This window comes from Ambystoma mexicanum, chromosome 2p (assembly GCF_040938575.1).
Source record: "Ambystoma mexicanum isolate Mex_15411 chromosome 2p, UKY_AmexF1_1, whole genome shotgun sequence".
Lineage (NCBI taxonomy): Eukaryota > Metazoa > Chordata > Amphibia > Caudata > Ambystomatidae > Ambystoma > Ambystoma mexicanum.
This window is the reverse complement of record NC_090923.1, coordinates 774,211,818-774,233,081: the sequence shown is the minus strand read 5'-3', so window position 1 is coordinate 774,233,081 and position 21,264 is coordinate 774,211,818.

Here is a 21,264-nt window from a genome sequence, read left to right as displayed (position 1 = left end):
GTTCTCAAAGTTTTGTCTGCGTGGCCTGGCAGTCCCGCCATAAGCACTCGCATGCCATATGTGAACACTTCTAGTTCCAAAGGTATAGTTTTCATGGCTGCACGTCCAAAGCATGCTCTGATCATTTCGCACACGTTTGAATAATGCATTCCTGGAGTGGAGCATGCAATGCCATCCTCAGTGAACGAGATGGTCATATTCAACTTAGTCATCAAGTCCCAACCCATGATATTCACCAGGGACTGACGAGAATACAATAAGGGTACATTCATGTCGCACTCTCCCACTTTGACTGGGAGTGCATCAGTAAAGGGAACTCTGCTATGAGCTCCAGTAGAACTCTGGGTATCTATGGTCTCGCCGGACAAGGAGAACTTGCCTTCTCGTATGCATGAGCATGTTGCACCCGTCATGAGAGGTGTTAGTTATGGTTACCCTGGGGTGTCCTGCCCTTTTCCACACGTCGTCTGCTCATTCACCAAGTATAGCACTTAGAAGACCATTGATGTCCCCTATGGCTAGAGTGATGCCCCCCGTCATTTTCTCTAGCTCATCTATCCACGTTCCGGCTCCCGAGGTCAGCATTGGAAGCTTATTTTTTAAGATTCTCTCGGTCCATGTGTGGCCATGGAATATATTGCGGTCTTGCGCCCCCCTTTTCTAGCAGTGGAAATTGTAATGCGCAATCCTCTTGTTCCTTCTCTATACCTCCTCGGTCTCTTGCCGGGGCGGCGTTCCTGCCTTGCCTTCTACCTGGCAATGCCCTTAACCTATCTGTATAGGCAGTTACCGACACCCCCTCTGACCGTGGGGTGTCTCTTCATGTCGGCTAGACTGTCCAGCGGACTTCGGTGTCCTATCTATGGACCCGCTAGCATCTGACCATCGTATCTCTCGGTTCCCTGGTAGTCGCTTTTCGCACCACCTCCCTTCGACATACGCCACTTCCACTGCTTCCCCATCAGAGTCTGATTCCGAGTACTCCAAATTTACACAACTTCTTGCATCATCTTCGTTCTGCCCAACTTCTAGTCTATCTAGGGAACGTCCCCTACTCCCACTTCATTGGGTGACATCCTCAGTGTCATATAGCTGAGTGCTCTGAAAGTGCTCATCTTCCCTTCCCTCTTGGGAGATTCGTTCCAGTCCCATCTCATCGTATATTTTATCAATTGGTTCCCCGATGCTTCTGGTGTCGAAGTCATCATCAATAACTGTCCCGCGTGTACCTGGTACCGCACCGAGTGCAGAGAAGAACTCTTCTAAGTCTTCCCAGTCTACAACAGGATTGGGTTTTTTTACTTCCCGTTGCAAGAATTCTAAATCTTGCGCCCTTTGCTTGCATTTACGTTCTGCTTCCTCATCCATTTCTTTTCGCTTCTTCGCTTCCTCTCTAGCCTTATCTACTTCCCTCATCCGTTCATTCCTACGCTAACTTGCCTTTCTACTTTCCTCCAACATTAGCATGTTCTGCCTGTACTTTTCATAGTCTGTATATTGCATGCGACTGAGCGGTATACCCTGCTCTTCGTGATATAGTTGTTCTCGCCTCAACCTATCCTTCTTTCTTTCCCTCTCGTTTCTTATGTCCACTTCTTTTTCCCTTTCCTTTCTTTGCGCCTCATCAGACCGTTCACTCGGCCTTGCACCATCACTTCCTTTTCCATCTAACTTCAACAGTATCTGCCCTCCCATCCATTTGTCCTTTGTAAATGTTAACTCATCGGTTCCTTTCCGCTTCTTTCCCTCTCTCTCTCTATAGAGAGGTGCACTTGTTTGTGCCTGGTGCTTCCTTTCTTCACCTCACCTCTCTTTTCCACATGGGACTGTGGAGGCCGAGTCAATTTCCTGTTCCTTCTCATTTGTCTTGTCACTGCTACACGTAGGTGACTCATATGCAGGGTTGCTAAAACCTGTGGCTGCCTTAAGTTCTCTTAGTGGGTAAAGGCCCTCCGACTTACTTCCCTCAACAACTGGTTCCGGCGGGGCAGGTGGCACGGTAGGCGTCTCACCCCCCTCCGTACATACATTTAATATCCAGTCTGCGGGGGGTTCTTCTCCTTTTACTTGTTCAAACATTTTCCAAAGCACAAGAACAGGAAGGCATTTTTCAGGCTTCTTCTCGCTATATGTGGCATGTAACAAGGTGGTCATGTGCTGTAAAACAGCCTTAGACAATGACCCATTTTGGGGCCATGGCATAAACATTTTATTTGCGGTGCCCTTAACACACTCCTGGCTATATTTCTTCAATTTTGTTGCATGCTTTGGCAACTGCTTGCACAAATGTGCAAGCGGGGTAACTTCTTCCATTCTTAATTTTGTCACCAACAATGTTCATACAGTTTTTCAACTTTACGCTATTATGAGCAAGCACCACATACACGAGCTCCAATCCAATTTACCGCAAAATTTTATACCAACAGTTTTACTCAAAACACATCAATTCAGTGGCGATTCCCTCTCATTTACATAATCGCGTAAAGCAAAAATACATTGCCATCAATTAATAACACAATAATTCCACATTCAGCATACAGAGGACATATAGGACAGACGCTTGACAGACTAAACAGACACCAGCTGGTCATACGTATACCTTCCTTCTAATTATTACCCCGTCATGGGATTTGAACGAACCCCATTCTTACGTCTTTAAACGTAAGCGTAGCTTAATGTCCCCTCTCTGTGGGCTCTGGGTTCACGTTCCTTCTGACCACTCTTTAAAGCGCAGGAACAAGGCGAATTTTACAGTTTTTCTCGGGTGCCCCCCCCCCGGTATTCCTTACAGTTTTTTTCTCGTGTGACCCCCCCGGTATTCCTTATAGTTTTTTCTCGGGTGCCCCCCGGTATTCCTTACAGTTTTTTCTCGGGTGCCCCCCCGGTATTCCGTACAGTTTTTTCTCGGGTGCCCCCGGTATTCCTTACAGTTTTTTCTCGGGTGCACCCCCGGTATTCCTTACAGTTTTTCCTTGGGTGCCCCCCGGTATTCCTTACAGTTTTTTCTCGGGTGCCCCCCCAGTATTTTTCCCCCGATTACTTCAGGTGCCCGGGTTTTTACCCTCTATCTCTAAAGTCTTTCCTACTTTTAACTGTATTACTCTTTTCCACCACCCTCCGTTACCTTTCCCCTTCTTACTCTAAGGCCTATAAGACATTTGCCAAGGTAACGAGTTTCGTTGATTTCACTCACCGATCGCCTCTTTTCCTCTCTGGAACTTCAGGATCACCGCCCCTTCCTCTTCCTGCTTTTATGGTTTTCGTCCGATCCGCTGCCCGTGGGAATGAGAAGGTTATGCTTGGAAAGGCGGGTTCCTTCAGACCCACTGCAGATTTTTTGGGAATAATTACACTATCATTGTCCACGGGGAGCTTCTCAGCCTACTCAGCTGGAATAGCGAAAGGACTCGTCATGTATCGAAGGCCCAGAGTTACTTCGTGTCGTCAGTCTAAAGGTGTCTTACACTATAACAATCGATAATCTATAACCGATGGCCGAAACCATCCTCACGCTACCAAGTGTTGACGAGGAGAGGAAATTACTGACGGGCCCATTGGTCAGTACTCACCCTCGAAAACTAGTAATGCATGAGCATGATAGCTGCACCATGTGAGGACAGAGTGCAGGATTCACATACACCAGCAAGATTCAATAATCAGGACTCAGTAAATTGGCAAAGGGAAGTCCGTTTAATGATACATACATCAGCAGATGGAAATCAGCAGCATCACGAACACCTGCCTCACTTCCTCGAACTTCAGTCAAACAGTCATTGTTTAAGGCAAAATTTTGTCATCATTGACGTCTAATTCTACAAAAAATCATCATGCAATATAATTGGTTGGGAAAGGTAACTTAAGTATAGGTGCTATATCTATATATGGAAATAATGCAAGTGGATTGGATAACTCTTATCGGGTGGGCGTCTACGCCCTTCCCTCTACAACACATGTGATTGAAGTCACTACACATACAACGTCTCATTGGTTACAGTGTCTATAGGACCCTAGATTACATGTCGCATGTGATTGGGCAAGTTACACCCCTAAACATAAATCTCCATTTTAATTAGCAGCATGCAGGGTAGACTCCCAGATGCCCAGTGTCCCAAGATTCACCCTTCCTCCCCTCCATCAATCAGTGCTTTAGGGCTATGTGTCAATTAGTTGGCTGGGTATGGCCTCGGATCTGTGGTCTCTTATCAGGAAAAGTTATGGCACCCTCGGGTTCTGGAAGACATCAGGCGGTGGTACATCTTCGCGCCTGTCTGGTCACGTGCAGGTCCACCGTGAATCTGCTTCAGTTTCCAACCTTTTGTGCATTTTAATTCTGTGTGTGGTTGGCCACCTGCATGGGCCTCCCTTATCTTGACCTTCACGGGCGGGCTGGTATGCTCTGAAGCTGGAGCCTCGTGGACTCATGCTCACCTCCCCTTCTCTGGTTGAACTCGATTTCCCCGGTGCGAGCCTCTCTTTGTTAAGTTTCGATCCTGCTCCTTTCCTCAGCTTGGACCTGGATATGGACCTTGGCCAGTCAGGCCTCGGCCGTCTGAGTGTACTTCTGCTTTTCCAAAATGGAGTCGCACGTGTACATTGTGCTGTGTTGAGGTAGATATATGGTTGGCGCTTGCCACTCTATTCTTCTAGTAAGCATTGCAGGCAGTATCGATTTCTTAGCATCTTGCATTTCAAGCTTATTTACATACGTTCAACAGGGTGGTTGCTTCCATCTCGTCTCGTGGCACCCTTCCCTTATATTTTAAAAGTGTCTTTCCCCTGTATCCGTTATAATTATCATTGTAGTTACTAATACTGACATACGTGCTATCAGTAGCCAATTCTGTTTGTTCTCGGGGCTGTTCGGGCCCTTGGTTTATTTCCATTGGCCTTCCATTAAGGTTTTAGGGGTCTCCTCGTGGACCGTATGCAGGCATTCCTCATTTCGTATCAGTGGCTGGTATGGCTGTCTGATAGGGTAGCGTGCTGCCCAGGGTTGCCGAGTTATGGCTGCTTCAACCGGTACTGATCTCCTTATGTACAAGGGGCAGAGTCCCAGTGTGGCTCTCTGTTGGTTCATTTGCTCCTCATACGTCACGTACCACTGCGAGTACCTTACTGGCAACTCGCAATGGGGGGCAAGGGTGCAGGTCATATCTGGGACCTCCTCTACACTTAGCTGCTTTTGAATATAACTATGGGATTCAGGAAATTACAGGAAATCAGCTGATTCCTTGGCTTTTGTCTAGGCTACCCCAGGTTGCAACTGATGCTGTAATGGAGGTGGGGGAAATAGACAAGATGGAGTATGGAAATGTGAAACTAGCTTTGATAGCAAGGTTTGGGAAAACTCCTTCCCAGTATCTTAAGAGATTTAGAACCCTCAAAAAGCATTATGGTACCCCTGCGGCTACCTGGGTGTGTGAATGTTTGAAAAATGTAGCTTCTTGGGTTAAGGGTTACAGAGTTAACATTTATGAAGGTATGAGAAATATGTTCATATTAGAATCTATCTATGATGTCGGCTCTCCTGAGCTGAGACAGCACTTGGCTGACTGTAAGGAAATTGATCCAAAGAAGTTAGGAAAGGCTGCTGACTTGTGGGTTGACAACAGGGCTACTCACAAGGATTCTGGGACAACTCAGAAGAAGGATGAGGGAAAGCAGCACAAGAAAGATAACAAAGAGAAGTCCAATACCTCCACTCCAAAAGAGGGCCTCAAACATAACAAGGGTAAGCCACATGGCAAACCAAATCAGGCTAGTGTACCCTCTGGTGCTAAACCGGAAGTAGGTAGACCAAACCCCCATTCATAAAGACATTTGGAAAATGTAATGCTTGTGGGTCAATTGACCATGTGAAAGGGGATCCCAGATGTAAGGGTAAACCTTTAGGGATCCACACTCTTAGCCTTCTCCCCAGAGGCAGAAGCACAAATGGCAAGTGGAAACTTTCACTTACTGGCTGAGGAACCCATGAGAGTCTCAACCAGTGTTTCTTTAGTGTCCCTGGGTCTGTGGGAACAACAGAACTTAGATGTCTACAATTCCATCCCATACAATACTAAAGAGTATTACAAAGACAGTGGGCCTCATTACGAGGTCGGAGGTAGCCATGGCGCTATTAGCGCCTTGGCTGCCTCCAAAATGGTTCCGACTCTGGTCTGGTGGATGGAGCAATTACCTGTCCATTCCGAGGTCGGCGGGACCGGTAATTCCCCATTCACCAGAGCCATTCCCCATTCCCATTTGAGCCCCCATAGGCCTCAATGCGAAGGGGGAAGGCGTCAATAACAGTACCGCAAATTGCGTTACCGTTATTGACACCGGTATCTCTTTGCGGGTCCCGTCCTTAATGCCTGGTAAAACAGGCATTAAGGAAGGACCCGCAAAGGAAACTCGTAGTAGGGCGGTAAGGGATTACCGGCACCGGTGCCCTTACCGGTGATGGTAATCCCTTACCGCCCACTTCGTAATGAGGCCCAGTGTTCTTGTGAATGGTCAGGAGACCCCTGCCATCAGAGACACTGGGGCCAGCATTACTGTAGTGGATGAATCTTTTTTCAAGGTAGAGGATGTTGCTAAGGCACCCACATACCTCATTAAGCTTGCTGGAGGCCCTGTCCAAATTCTTCCACAGTTACCAGCTCTCATCCAGTGCAATGACATGACAGTCAGATATCTGTGAGTGTGCAGGGTGAAGTACCTAGGAGAGTCCTGTTGGGTAATGACTTAACAACTCTTGGATTTGTGTCAAGCACCCCCGGGCCTCCCAGCAAAATGAAAGAGGAGAAGACAAGGAAGGCCAGATATAGCACCTTAAGAGGCTCTCAAGGGGATATTATAGAGGAAACTGTAACCCCCAGTCCACAGGACCTACTGACTGCAATTTCTAACAAAAGGGAGGAAAAGGGGAAACCTAAAACCTCAAAGAAGAAGCCAGACAGCACTCATGTGCTACCTACAAGGACATCCCCGAGAGGACTGTCCAAAGTCACACCGGTGACTCCCCCACCAGCTGAGGCTGAGTGTGAGGAACAACCTGGTGTGATTGAATCAGCTGCTGAGGAATCATAGCTGGAAGAAGTCCTTGCTCCTTTTGGAGATCTGGATCCGACAGACCATCTTGAGCTGCAGTCTTTACTGGCAGAAGGTGGACCCTGTAGGGCAGACTTCGGCAGAGGTCAAAGGGAGTGTCCTACTCTTGAAGGTCTTCGCCAAAAGGAAGCTTCCCAGCTGGAAGGGCAAGAGCCAGGGAAGCATAGGTTATACTGGGAAGATGGCCTCTTATACAGTGAACCTACTGAGTCTATTCCCAGGGACTACAGAAGACTTGTAGTGCCTCTGGAAAGCAGACACCAGTTCCTACAGTTAGCCCATGAGATTCCTTTGCCTGGCCACTTGAGTTTCAAGAAGACTACGGAAAGGCTTTCTCTGCATTTCTACTGGCCTTAGATGGGGTCTGATGTAGATAAATTCAGTAGGAGCTGTCACACTTGTCAGACATCTGGCAAGAGTGGAGCCAAGTATGTGGCACCCTTGGTGCCTCTCCCTTTGGTGGGAGTCCCTTTTGAGAGGGTAGGAATCGACATTGTTGGTCCCTTAGACCCTCTAACCTCTTCAGGCAACAGGTTTATCCTGGTTGTAGTAGACCATGCGACTAGGTATCCTGAAGCAATACCTATGAAGACTTTTACAACTCAGGCTGTTGCTAAGGCCCTACTTGGTATTATTACCAGGGTAGGTTTTCCTAAAGAAGTCATCTCTGACAGGGGATCCAATTTTATGTCCCACTACATGCAGGCCATGTGGAAAAACTGTGGAGTGACTTACAAGTTCACAACTGCCTACCATCCACAGACAAATGGGTTGGTAGAGAGGCATAATTGAACAATGAAGAGCATCATAGGTGCTTTAGAGGAACCCCTTAGAAGAAAGTAGGACATTCTACTGCCATGCATTCTGTTTGCTTATAGAGAAGTCCCTCAGGAATGAGTTGTATTTAGTCCCTTTGAACCTCTCTATGGCCATCCAGTTAGAGGTCCCTTGGCCCTAATTAAGGAGGGGTTGGAGAGTTCTCCTACCCTCAAGCCAGTGAGAATCACTCACTGTGCGATAGGTCTCAGGAGGAGAATGTCACACATGAGGGCCGAAGCATCAGATAACTTAAAAGAAGGTCAGGCTCTGGTGAAGCATTGGCATGACCAGCAGGCCAACATGGTTGAGTTTACTCAAGACCAACAAGTTTTAGTTATGGTACCTACAAGGCAGAGGGCCTTACAGGACAAATGGATAGGACCCTTCAAGATTGGAGAAAACCTGGAGAGGTCAACTATCTGGTGGACTTAGACAATCCTAAAGAGGCTCCCAGAGTCTTTCACACCAACCATCTAAAAGCTTATGTCTCAAGATCGGAAGTGGGAGTTTTGCTTTTAGCTTCAGCTCAAGAGGAGGAGGAGAGTGAACCTCTACTTGACCTACTCAGAGGACAGCCTTTAGATGAGAAGATAGAAGGAGTCAATCTCTCTTCTAATCTGATACTGGAACAACAGGAGGAGTGCAAGTTTCTGTTAAATCGGTTTGCCTCCCTGTTTTCACTATCACCAGGCTTGACCCCTTGGGGCCAGCATGATATTCTCACTGGTGACTGTTTATCTGTAAAAAGCAGAGTTTACAGGATGTCAGATCATGTAAGAACCCACATAAAGGAAGAGGTCAACAAGATGCTTGATCTCGGGGTAATAGAGCCATCTACCAGTCCATGGTCTAGTCCAGTTGTACTAGTGCCAAAGGCAGGATCTAAGGAGTTGAGATTCTGCGTGGACTCTTGAGCTCTTAATGCAGTCACAAAGACTGATGCCCATCATTTACCAAGCACAGATGAACTGGTGGACAAACTTGGTTCAGTCAAGTACCTCGGTACATTTGATCTCACTTCAGGCTATTGGCAAATAGCACTGACAGACCATGCCAAGGAGAAAACTGCATTCTCAACCCCAGCAGGCCTCAACCACTTTAAGGTAATGCCTTTTGGACTAAAGAATGCACCTGCAACATTCCAAAGGATGGATATGCAAGTTCTGAATGGGATGGAGAACTTCTACATGGCATACATGGATGACATTGCAGTGTTCAGCCGTACTTGGAAAGAACATGTTGACCACTAAGGGTATGTTTTGCAGGCTCTTTAGCAGGCCCATGTGACCATGAAGGTAAGTAAATGTCAAATTGGTCAGAGTAAAGTGGTCTACCTCGGACATGAGGTAGGAGGAGGCGAAATCAGGCCTCAAGCTGTACAAAACTGGGCCTCCCCTACTACTCAAACCCAAGTAGAGCCTTCTGAGGCATCACTGGTTACTATATGAACTTCATAGAGAACTATGGGACCATAGCTTCTCTCTTGAATGTGATCTCCTCACCCAAATTTCCTAAAGAGTTCAGAAGGAATGAGAAGTGCACTCAATCCTTTGAAGGACTTAAGAAAGCCTTTTGTCAAGCTCTAGTTTTAAGAGCTCCTGACTACAACCAAACCTTCATTGTGCAAATAGATGCTTCCAATACAGGTATAGGTGCAGTTCTGAGTCAACTGGATGTGAGAGGTAGGGAGCACCCCATGTACTTCATCAGCAGGAAGCTAAAGGAACCTGAAACAAGGTGGGCAACCATTGAAAGAGAATGTGTTGTTATTGTGTGGTCAATGAAGAGGTTTAGACCATACTTGTATGTATGTATATACTTTTGTGATTCAGACTGATCACCAACCCTTGAGATGGTTGATGCAAATGAAAGGGGAAAACGCTAAACTACTGTGATGGTCAATCAGCCTGCAAGGGTTTGATTTTACCATTGAACACGGGTCTGGGTGTCACCACCAAAATTGTGATGTCTCTCCAGGATGTTTGACAAACTGGAGTAAGTAGATTCATCCAGGAGTGGATTAAATCCTCTTGTCCTTTACTCTGGGGGGGGGGGCAAGTGTTAAGGATAATTCTCATAAATGTGCTAATTGCCCTTCTCTTTTGAGAACCCAAGCAACTTTGCTGGATTTCTAGGATTTTAATTTTCACATGGAAAGAGTGTGAGCCTTTTTCCCCACTCTTTCATGTATTTTGGTGTGTATTTTACTTTTGTGTTCTTTGGATATGGAGTTTTAAACAACTCCAAAGGCATCATCTTTTTCTTGTGTGTCACACAGCACCCTCAGTGCAGTGGCACATGGATGCCTTTCAGACTTCCCATGGTTTAAATACCCTCTCTGGGACTGACTACGGTCTCCCAGTGAATGTAAAGTTAAATTGACTTTACTAGTCTCTTTAAATGCATAGACCCAGCACATACTATCTACCTATAGAGTGCTGGAGGGGTTGCCTAGCATCTTATGTAGCAGTCAAATGCTATCCTTTCCTCTAGAAATGGCTGGTGGCAGTGGTTTTAGAACAAACTGCCATGATTTTTCCCGACCGGGAACACAGGTAGCTAAAAATTTGGTCAGCCATGTTTTTGAATATGGTGCCCAAGACCCCTCTGTAAAAACAGACTCTGCTCATCTTTCTTCACCATTTCGTTTTGGAAAGGTCCTCCCAGTGTTTGTCTCTGCATGCCAAACCAGGTTTGGTCACTTTGTTCGATGGCCTTTGGCAGGCTTCATTGCTGAAGCCTTCCTCTGGCGCCTGAGTGTCTGGGGTGGACAGAATGTGAGGGAGATGCCAGAAACTCCCTGTGCTTAGTATCCTAGGAGACCTGAATGCACTCTGGCGTAATTGGCTGGCTGACTGTCCGGCAAGGACAGCAACCCTGCTGGGTGAGTGACAGCTAGGCTGGAATGAATGGGAGAAAACTGTTTAAAAGCAGGTGTCTGGGACTTGGAAGGAGAGTCGACCACTGGAACGAAAGAACAGAAGACGAGCTGAAGGAAGATTACTGCTGCAACTCCTGGACTGTTGGTTTGCCCGGTGAAGCCCTGCTGCAGGTCCGAATTGCCTGAAACTTCCTCGACAGAGAAGCCCTTCAAGGACGACTTCTTCCCTTGAGCTTGTGGGAACAACCAACTTGCAAGCCACCCGGAAACCATCTCCATACTGGTCGAATTTTTATCATAGTGCTATTGAAAACCGGATAGCCAGTGAGAAGGATACCAGATTGTGGACTTTAAAGGCACTCAAACCTTAAACCGACGTTTTGCCAAGCTGTTGGCTTTTTCACTGTGCGGTGCAGGAACCTCCTGATGTCCTCCCTCTTGTCCCCACGACTGAGGTTCAGGAACAGCGAGATCTGCAGGACCTGCCCGGAACAATTGCCTCAGTTACAGCTTTTCTTACTCCATAAGGCACTGTGCAAATGCGGTAGAGAAATCCTCTTTGCTGCAGTGAAAGTTTGTGAAACTTTCCCAACTTTGGAGTCTTGTTCGCTCCGAATCCGACATATAACTCTTTTCCTTGCAAACTACTTCCAAGAACATTGTCAAAGACTTAACCGTTTACTACCAGAACTGTGCTATCCTATCCAAGACACTGAACCATTGACTTTGGCCCAGGCATGTTGAATTGAATTGCCTTTTTGTAGTGAACTGCAACTATTTGCCCTGCCTATGAAAGTAACTGTTTTTTTTATTCTTATAACCTTTGTCTTTCTACCCCTTTTGAAAGTTACTGCAGTGCCATTTTGCTCCCACTTCAGGGGAGCCTAACTTGTACAGAAACGTATGGGTTGAGCATTGTAGCCTATGATAGTGTGATATTGAACTGCTTATTACTAGTGGAATGTTTTCTAATTAAATATGTAAATAAATGTATATTGTTTTACCAAGAAACCTTGAGTAAGTGTTTGTTTGAACTACTGTGATTGCAAGTCCTTTGTGTAACATCTTGTACTGCTCACATCCCTCTTGAGATAAGCATGGCTGCTCAGCCACTGCTATCACATAACTGTGTAGAACAGGCTTGTACCAAAGGTGAGATTGTGCTTACACCTCTAGTCTTAATTGTGTGTGTGTTCCCAAAGGGTACTGCATGTAATTCTGCCTAACACGTACCTTCCCCTTGGAGGCACAGAAAGCATCTGCCCCTGCGTCTCTGTGCACCTGGGCTGTGACCACGACACTCATGGCCGCAGATCCCTGAGCCTGGGTGTTGGGGACTGCAGCTGCCCCTGCAGCTCCATGGCCCTGGGTGCTGAGGACATCAGCGTCACCTGCAGCTGCATGACCCTGTTGGGGGAGACACAACTCTCCCTCCATGTCCCCGATCCTGGGCACCTCGGCCTTCTTGGCCACCTCTGCACCTTTCCCTCTTGCGGCCTTCCCACTCATGGTACAGATGGATTTGTACAATGGGAGGCATAGCAAGCAATTTTCGTGGGCAATTGGAGTGAGGGGACATGGTACTTTGTTAGGCATAATCATATGCAGTACCCTTCGGGAAACCACACGCAATTAAGACTACAAGTGACAGTACAAATTCACCTTTGGTACAAGCCTGTACTACAACGTAAAGTGGTAGCGATGGCTGAGCAGCCAGACTTATCTCAAGAGTAAAGTGAGCAGTATCAGAAGTTACACAAAGGACAGCAATTTACTATGGTTCAAGCAAACACTGACTCAAGGTGTCTGAGTAAAAGAATATACATTTATTTACACATCATTTGTAAAACAATTCACTAAAGTAAAGCAGCAGAAAATCACTCTCTTAATACACTACACCACACTCAATAGATTCTGGACAAGTTAAGCACAAAATGAAGTGTCAACAAAATGGCACTCCAGCAATTTAAAAGAGATGGAAAGACAAGGTTATTCACAATTAAGCAGCACCAACAAGTAAGTAAGCAGGGCAATCTAGAAAAGCCTAATACGGTGAGGAAATCAAATCAAGAGGCCTGGGCCAAAGTGAATGGACCAGAGTCTTTGCAGAGTATAACACAGTTCAGAGTAGTTGGTGGTTAAGTCTTTGCCAAGAGTTTGAAACAAAGTTGGTCAGAAGAAAAGTTACTTTAAAGAATAGAGAAGGACAAGCCCTCTGATTGGCAAAAGATTTCAAAAGCTTTCACCATGGTCGGATGAAATGAACAACCGGGTTAGCACAGTACCTTTAGAGCAGAAGAATGTTGTAGCTGAGGCAGACGTTCCTGGCAGGTCGTGCAGGCTCATGGTTCCTGAAGCGACTGTCGGACTGACAAGAAGGAGGAAGACTGGAGGGTCCTGCACTGCCCAGGAAAGAAACCAGCAGCGGAGCAAAGCAACAAATAAAAGGTGTGCTCCTTAAAACCCAAGCAGGTCCAATCCTCCTGATTATCCGGTTCACAGCAAATTCAAACAGAGGAGGGATGCCTGGCTTGCAGTTTGGCAAACTGGTTGGTCCCACCAGCTCAAGGAAAGAAGATTCCTTGCAGATCTTCCCTGTCATCGAAGTTTGGAGATTCGGACCCGCAGCAGGCTTCACCATGAGGTTCAGTCGTGGTAGAGGTCCTCTTCTGTCAGCTTCTCTTCGGTTCTCTTGATCCAGTGGCGACTCTGCCTTCCAAGTCCCAGAAACCTGTTTTTTATGCAGTTTTACCCATTCACACAGCATGGCTGTCAATCACACAGCAGGGTGGCAGTCCTTGCAGGACAGTCTCCACAGCCAATCATACAGTTTGTGACATGGGTCTCAAAAGGAGACCCTGTGCAGGGAGTCTAAAACCCCTCCCTCACATCCTGTCCCCCTCAGATATTCAGGTGCCTAAGGAGGGCTTCTGAGCAGTAGCCCTCCAAAGGATGGCAAACAAAGGAACCAAACCCGATTTGGTGCACAGAGTAAAACACGAGAAAGACCTTTACAAAAAGAAATGGTGAATAAAACCAGGCGGAACCGAAATAAAATGAAAGGGGTCCAGCAGGTGCAAAGTTCGAGGCTACCAACTTAGCCTAAAACAGTACCAGGGCTATTTTCATAGTCCGCGGTAGGGAAAAAATGATAGATACCACTGCCACCAGCCAAATCTTAAAGAAAGGGGAACAAAATAATGTTCCATGAGAGACAAACAAAAAGGGATAACTATTAACCCTTTCCAGTAATCTATGGAAGATAGTTTGCACTGGGTCTGTGAATTTAAAAAGACTAATAAAGTCAATGGCAACGTTACATGTTCTGGGAGATAGTAGTCAGTCCCAGAAAATGGAGATCAGAGTGGGAAGTCTGAAAAAGACAACCTTGTGTCACTGCACTAAAGGTGCTGTGTGACACACAGTAAAAAGATGATGCCTATGGAGTAGGTGAGGCTCCACAGTCCATGAACACATAAACATGTACAACCGACAGCCAAAAACACATGTAAGAGAAGAGTGGGAAAAAAGGTTCACACTCTTACCAGTTGAAAAAATAAATCCTAGAAATCCAGCAGAGGTGCTGCGGGACTCAGTAGATAAGGGAAATTAGCCATTCTGGAGAATTCTCCCTAACACATGATGTAAATCATACTAGTATGGTCCAGCAAGGCTCAATGTTACCCCACTCGTGAAAAAAAGAATGGTACGCGTAATGCACATGCGCCCCAAATATCACAAATGCATGCATGCGACCGCTCTGTAGCTCCTGTGAAAAGTAAAAGTGTTACGCGGTATGCTGTGGCCCCCCACAACACATAACATACATTTGTGAGGTCCAGGAAATCTACGGTGATGTTTAGAATGGGGGTACACAATACACAGGGGCACCCAGTGTATGAATAAAGCATAGCCAAATCACTGTTAGCCTCAGAAAAAAGGAAAATACACGTGTGTGTGCGCAGAAGCAAATCCCCCCCCCCCCCTCATGATTGACACCATCCCTGTACCAATTTGCGGGGTTCTTCCCTTCACTTCTGCTCTTCTGAAGGGCACTGCACACTTACTGGTCTTCAGTCTTGAGCACTTGACTCACAGATCTGGCTCCCCCGCAGTCCCTTCCTGCCACTGATGCCACTCAGTTCCACAGACACTGCACTATCACTGTGCACGGTTATTGGCACACTGGGCGGGGGAGCCAGCCAATCAGATGGCTTTTCTTCATTCAATGGGACACACACGGTGTTCTGTTGAAAGAAGGAACATATTTTTTTTGTTTAGCACCCCAGATTACTGCTTTTGCAACCCGAGATGCCAAAAGCCTTAATCCCCCGTCACAAGTACTGGAATAGGGGTAATGGCTCAGTGTCCTCATTATCTGCCCTTGCATTGCATGGGCTGATAACTTGGACTGCCGGTCCATTAACGCCATATAAAAAGCAAATGGAACGCATAATGATCAACAATGGAATCCAAAGACAGTCATTCAACAACAACAAATGCGAAATACCAGAAATGGAAAGTAGACTACTAATAGCCAAAGAAACATTAGCAGGCCTACAGCACTTACAATACCAATCCAAGAAGAAGGTTCTGCCATCACAAAATTGGAAGACTGCAGCAGACGGGGAATTTGTCTTTTTGCGATCCCATTGAACCTGGAAGGCACAAATCCAGTATCTTTTATAGAAACATGGTTTCCAATATTGCTTCAGATAACATTCTCATGTCCACTAGAATTACAAAGAGCACACAGGATTAGATTACAAAATCCATTGAAACCTGAATGATAGCAACCTTGCATAATCTGCCTTCCGCACCACAATCTAACATGACAAATACTGCAACACACACAGAAGAAGAATCCCTTTAATTTGGAGGTAAAACAAATTCCTAATGGCAGCTTTCTATAAAAAAAAACTAGTCTGGCTAAAAGGAAACATTCCCTGAATTTGTGACCTACTCTGAAAGAAATAGGCCTCTGCATGCACCTAAGAGCCTAGGCCTTGGCCACACACGACCGTAACGCAATGCAGCCATGCATGGGAACAGTGTGATACTGGTATATGGATTGCACACATATGTATAAGGAGTGCATTTTCTTTTTCTTCGCTCAATTGGGTAAGTTGTTATAACCATACGTTGCTCCATTGTACAAACATTTAAATATGCATCTCTCCTAGGGTAGTCACCTTTACAGAATGGTTGTGGAGGACATTTTAGACTTAGTAGAGCACCAGAGGTGAACTGAAATGCATGCACTCCCATATTCTGTACTTCATTGCACTTGTTGCCCATTACGGAGTGACATGCACCATTTGCGTTTGGAATGGTTTGCCCCTGCAACATGAAAGGATTTTCTTAGAATCACACATTCACAATATGGACAATGTACACAGCTACCCACATATAATTGATTCTCGGGTAGCTGCACAGGTGAATAGCTTATGTGGTGAGTGCAGGCAGACTCCATTGGGGATGGGGAGTGGATAGCAGGTGATCTGAGGATATTTGAATTGGTTGTACCCTGCTGTGTGTGTGTTCTAAGGCCCTAGTGTCTTGGGTGCATGGCTGGAGCATTTCTGTGCATTTCCGAATGTCAGTATTGTAATTACTTAGAAGTTAGTATGACGTACATGGAGAGATGATGGTACCTTATACATGCTGCACTGAATGCACAGATAACACAATACATAAATGCACATTTACAGCACCTATGTACTAATTGCATGTGCAGTGTCTTACAAAGCAACAATGTACATTGGCAGAGTGTGTGTGATGGCTCCGCATACGTGGGTGACAGGGCCATTTTACGCAGTTTGGTGTCTTTCAGCATAGAGAAATTTGGGGCTCCCATTCATCAATCAAAATAAATCACCTTCTTCAAACATTGTAAGGGGGGTATGTTTTTCAAATTGTGTCTCCATTACACATTAAATAAGAGAAGCAGAAGGTTCACATTTTAAGGAGTATAGCAGACTTTAAAATATGGTTGCCGAGTTGTGCACCATGTGGCCCACTGTATTGTGTGTTCTATACCTTACAATCAAATGGTGTACATAACAACAATGGTGAACTAATGCATTAAACGGTGATAGTGGCATGCAAGGAGTGAAATCTTACAGAACATAGGACAGTGACATAAGACATATGGATGCATATTTGTGTTTGGGTTGTTATGATTGTGCACATTATTGGCTAGGTTACCGTACTATAGTGCATTGAATGTGTCCACTCATTACAGGCTTGGGTGAAGAGGGAATTCAGCAAAGAGGTTGTCCATTGTGTGGAAGCAATGTAATACAATGTGAACTGAAGTGGCTAAGGGGTAGGTTATGTGTTGGGTTTGTGGTAAATCGATAGATGTTTCTATGCATGGTTGCACTGTGCTGTGGTAGTTGTGGCCAGGGTCTACAATATTGTGTGCTTGGCTGGAGCCTGTACACTGTATGGTGTGTAGTGAAGCGTGTAGGCTGTGGGCAAAAGCAGCACAGTGTAACATAACTGTACATCGAACATTGTGGCATTGGTATGTGTATTACATAAATATGTGGACACATTACACTTTGCAGATTATAAAGAAGTATGTAGACCCCCATAATTAGTACTTCATAAGTACTATGCTTTAAGCAAGTGTACTGTGCAATGTGCGCAGTTCCTGTGTTTCTTTGCATAATCATTGGGTCAGTGGGAGAAAATAAATCCATGCTGCATTAACATTTGCACTGATTATAGCAACGTTTAAGGTGCGCTGTTGCAGTAGGAGGAATTGCAATAGTGTTCGATTTCTGTTTTGTACGTGTTGGTAGTATGATTGCAGTTATATAGCAGTTGGTGTATTCAAAATGTTTACCTGTTTCCTTTTTTTATCACTGTTTCTTTATACGTTTGGTTGCTGCTGATGTTTTGCAAGTATTGTGCCATTGCACTGTGCTACTGCAGAATTCTGATGGCAGTTATGTACCAGTAGGTACGTAACTGCTTTGGAAGTGTTTGAGAATATGTTTGTAGCACAGTGGTTGCTGAAGATTGAGTTGGCCAGTTTCAATGCTACAAGTAATATTGAAGTATTCTGGTTGCAGTTAGATACCAGTTGGCGTACTCTAACTGATTACAGTTGTCCCATTTTTATATGGTACATATAGAAGCTTGTGCCTTCCCTTTGGCAGTTTCACATCTTTCCACATTTTGAAGTGGTGGTGCACCATTATAGGTTTACGTAATTATATTTGCATATACATTAATTTGTATGGGCATTGTTAAACAGGTGGTGACTCATTTGCGTAGTTGGTGGTTTCAGAGGTTACTGAGGATAGTTTGGAATCCTCATAGTTAGTAGTTTTTCTTTTATGTATCATTTAGGAAACAATATTAGTGTGATTTTTGTACACTTGTTGCTTCTCGGAGTGTAATCATTGGGTTCATTGGGGAAGAAATTGTACAACAGACACATTGATGTAGTTGATGGATACTTACTGTATGCTAAGTTGTTCAAGTTCCACAGTGTAAAAGGTCATTCTTTTTTTGTGCACTTATGTAGGTACTGGTGGGTGTTGGGGAGTAGGGTATTCTAATTTTGTACATCAATTACTAAATATTTGCTAAAATATATTAAGTAGGCATTTGCAAGATTTGTAGGTAATCTCTTCTTTCGAGTAATGGAAATATCATTGCATTCAAACCATTACTTTCTAATGTATGCAGCATAGAGGCCTGCACTGGTTGTGTCGCCTGTGTGGTAGATTATGGTACCTGTTGTGAAGGTTTTGATACCTGTCAATGCGTGAAGGTAGTAATATTGCAGTTATTTATGGTTCCATCTGCATTATATCTTAATAGCATTAATATTACAATATTGACTATGGGCCTCATTCCGGGTACCGGGTCTCGGTTCCTTGAATGGGGAAATACCAGGCCATTCCGATCTTGGAGGGTCTGGTATTTCCCCATTCAAGGAACCTGGACCCGGTACATCTCCATTCCCATTTGAGCCCCCATAGGGCTCAATAGGAATGGGGAGGATGCTAACAACAGACCTGTTAATGACGGGTCTGTTGTTAGCATCCTGGTCTGTTCGCGGGACCCACTAAGGACACCTGGTTTTACCAGACGTCCTTAGCTGGTCCAGTGAGCAGACCTCATAATGAGGCGGTAGAGCGTTAACAGGGCCGGCAGCTCTACCAGCGCTGTTAACCTTCTACCACCAGGGTGGTAATGAGGCCCTATGTGATTGTATATGTAACGTCGAATGATTATCGGAATTGCAAGAAGCACACAATATGCTATGGTTTGCATTTTGTACCAGTTGCTGAAAAGGAATGGATTCACAGTTAGGTATTGATACATAAACAAAGCACAAGGTTATTCACAATTAAGCAGCACCAACAAGTAAGTAAGCAGGGCAATCTAGAAAAGCCTAATACGGTGAGGAAATCAAATCAAGAGGCCTGGGCCAAAGTGAATGGACCAGAGTCTTTGCAGAGTATAACACAGTTCAGAGTAGTTGGTGGTTAAGTCTTTGCCAAGAGTTTGAAACAAAGTTGGTCAGAAGAAAAGTTACTTTAAAGAATAGAGAAGGACAAGCCCTCTGATTGGCAAAAGATTTCAAAAGCTTTCACCATGGTCGGATGAAATGAACAACCGGGTTAGCACAGTACCTTTAGAGCAGAAGAATGTTGTAGCTGAGGCAGACGTTCCTGGCAGGTCGTGCAGGCTCATGGTTCCTGAAGCGACTGTCGGACTGACAAGAAGGAGGAAGACTGGAGGGTCCTGCACTGCCCAGGAAAGAAACCAGCAGCGGAGCAAAGCAACAAATAAAAGGTGTGCTCCTTAAAACCCAAGCAGGTCCAATCCTCCTGATTATCCGGTTCACAGCAAATTCAAACAGAGGAGGGATGCCTGGCTTGCAGTTTGGCAAACTGGTTGGTCCCACCAGCTCAAGGAAAGAAGATTCCTTGCAGATCTTCCCTGTCATCGAAGTTTGGAGATTCGGACCCGCAGCAGGCTTCACCATGAGGTTCAGTCGTGGTAGAGGTCCTCTTCTGTCAGCTTCTCTTCGGTTCTCTTGATCCAGTGGCGACTCTGCCTTCCAAGTCCCAGAGACCTGTTTTTTATGCAGTTTTACCCATTCACACAGCATGGCTGTCAATCACACAGCAGGGTGGCAGTCCTTGCAGGACAGTCTCCACAGCCAATCATACAGTTTGTGACATGGGTCTCAAAAGGAGACCCTGTGCAGGGAGTCTAAAACCCCTCCCTCACATCCTGTCCCCCTCAGATATTCAGGTGCCTAAGGAGGGCTTCTGAGCAGTAGCCCTCCAAAGGATGGCAAACAAAGGAACCAAACCCGATTTGGTGCACAGAGTAAAACACGAGAAAGACCTTTACAAAAAGAAATGGTGAATAAAACCAGGCGGAACCGAAATAAAATAAAAGGGGTCCAGCAGGTGCAAAGTTCGAGGCTACCAACTTAGCCTAAAACAGTACCAGGGCTATTTTCATAGTCCGCGGTAGGGAAAAAATGATAGATACCACTGCCACCAGCCAAATCTTAAAGAAAGGGGAACAAAATAATGTTCCATGAGAGACAAACAAAAAGGGATAACTATTAACCCTTTCCAGTAATCTATGGAAGATAGTTTGCACTGGGTCTGTGAATTTAAAAAGACTAATAAAGTCAATGGCAACGTTACATGTTCTGGGAGACAGTAGTCAGTCCCAGAAAATGGAGATCAGAGTGGGAAGTCTGAAAAAGACAACCTTGTGTCACTGCACTAAAGGTGCTGTGTGACACACAGTAAAAAGATGATGCCTATGGAGTAGGTGAGGCTCCACAGTCCATGAACACATAAACATGTACAACCGACAGCCAAAAACACATGTAAGAGAAGAGTGGGAAAAAAGGTTCACACTCTTACCAGTTGAAAAATTAAATCCTAGAAATCCAGTAGAGGTGCTGCGGGACTCAGTAGATAAGGGAAATTAGACATTCTGGAGAATTCTCCCTAACACATGATGTAAATCATACTAGTATGGTCCAGCAAGGCTCAATGTTACCCCACTCGTGAAAAAAAGAATGGTACGCGTAATGCACATGCGCCCCAAATATCACAAATGCATGCATGCGACCGCTCTGTAGCTCCTGTGAAAAGTAAAAGTGTTACGCGGTATGCTGTGGCCCCCCACAACACATAACATACATTTGTGAGGTCCAGGAAATCTACGGTGATGTTTAGAATGGGGGTACACAATACACAGGGGCACCCAGTGTATGAATAAAGCATAGCCAAATCACTGTTAGCCTCAGAAAAAAGGAAAATACACGTGTGTGTGCGCAGAAGCAAATCCCCCCCCTCATGATTGACACCATCCCTGTACCAATTTGCGGGGTTCTTCCCTTCACTTCTGCTCTTCTGAAGGGCACTGCACACTTACTGGTCTTCAGTCTTGAGCACTTGACTCACAGATCT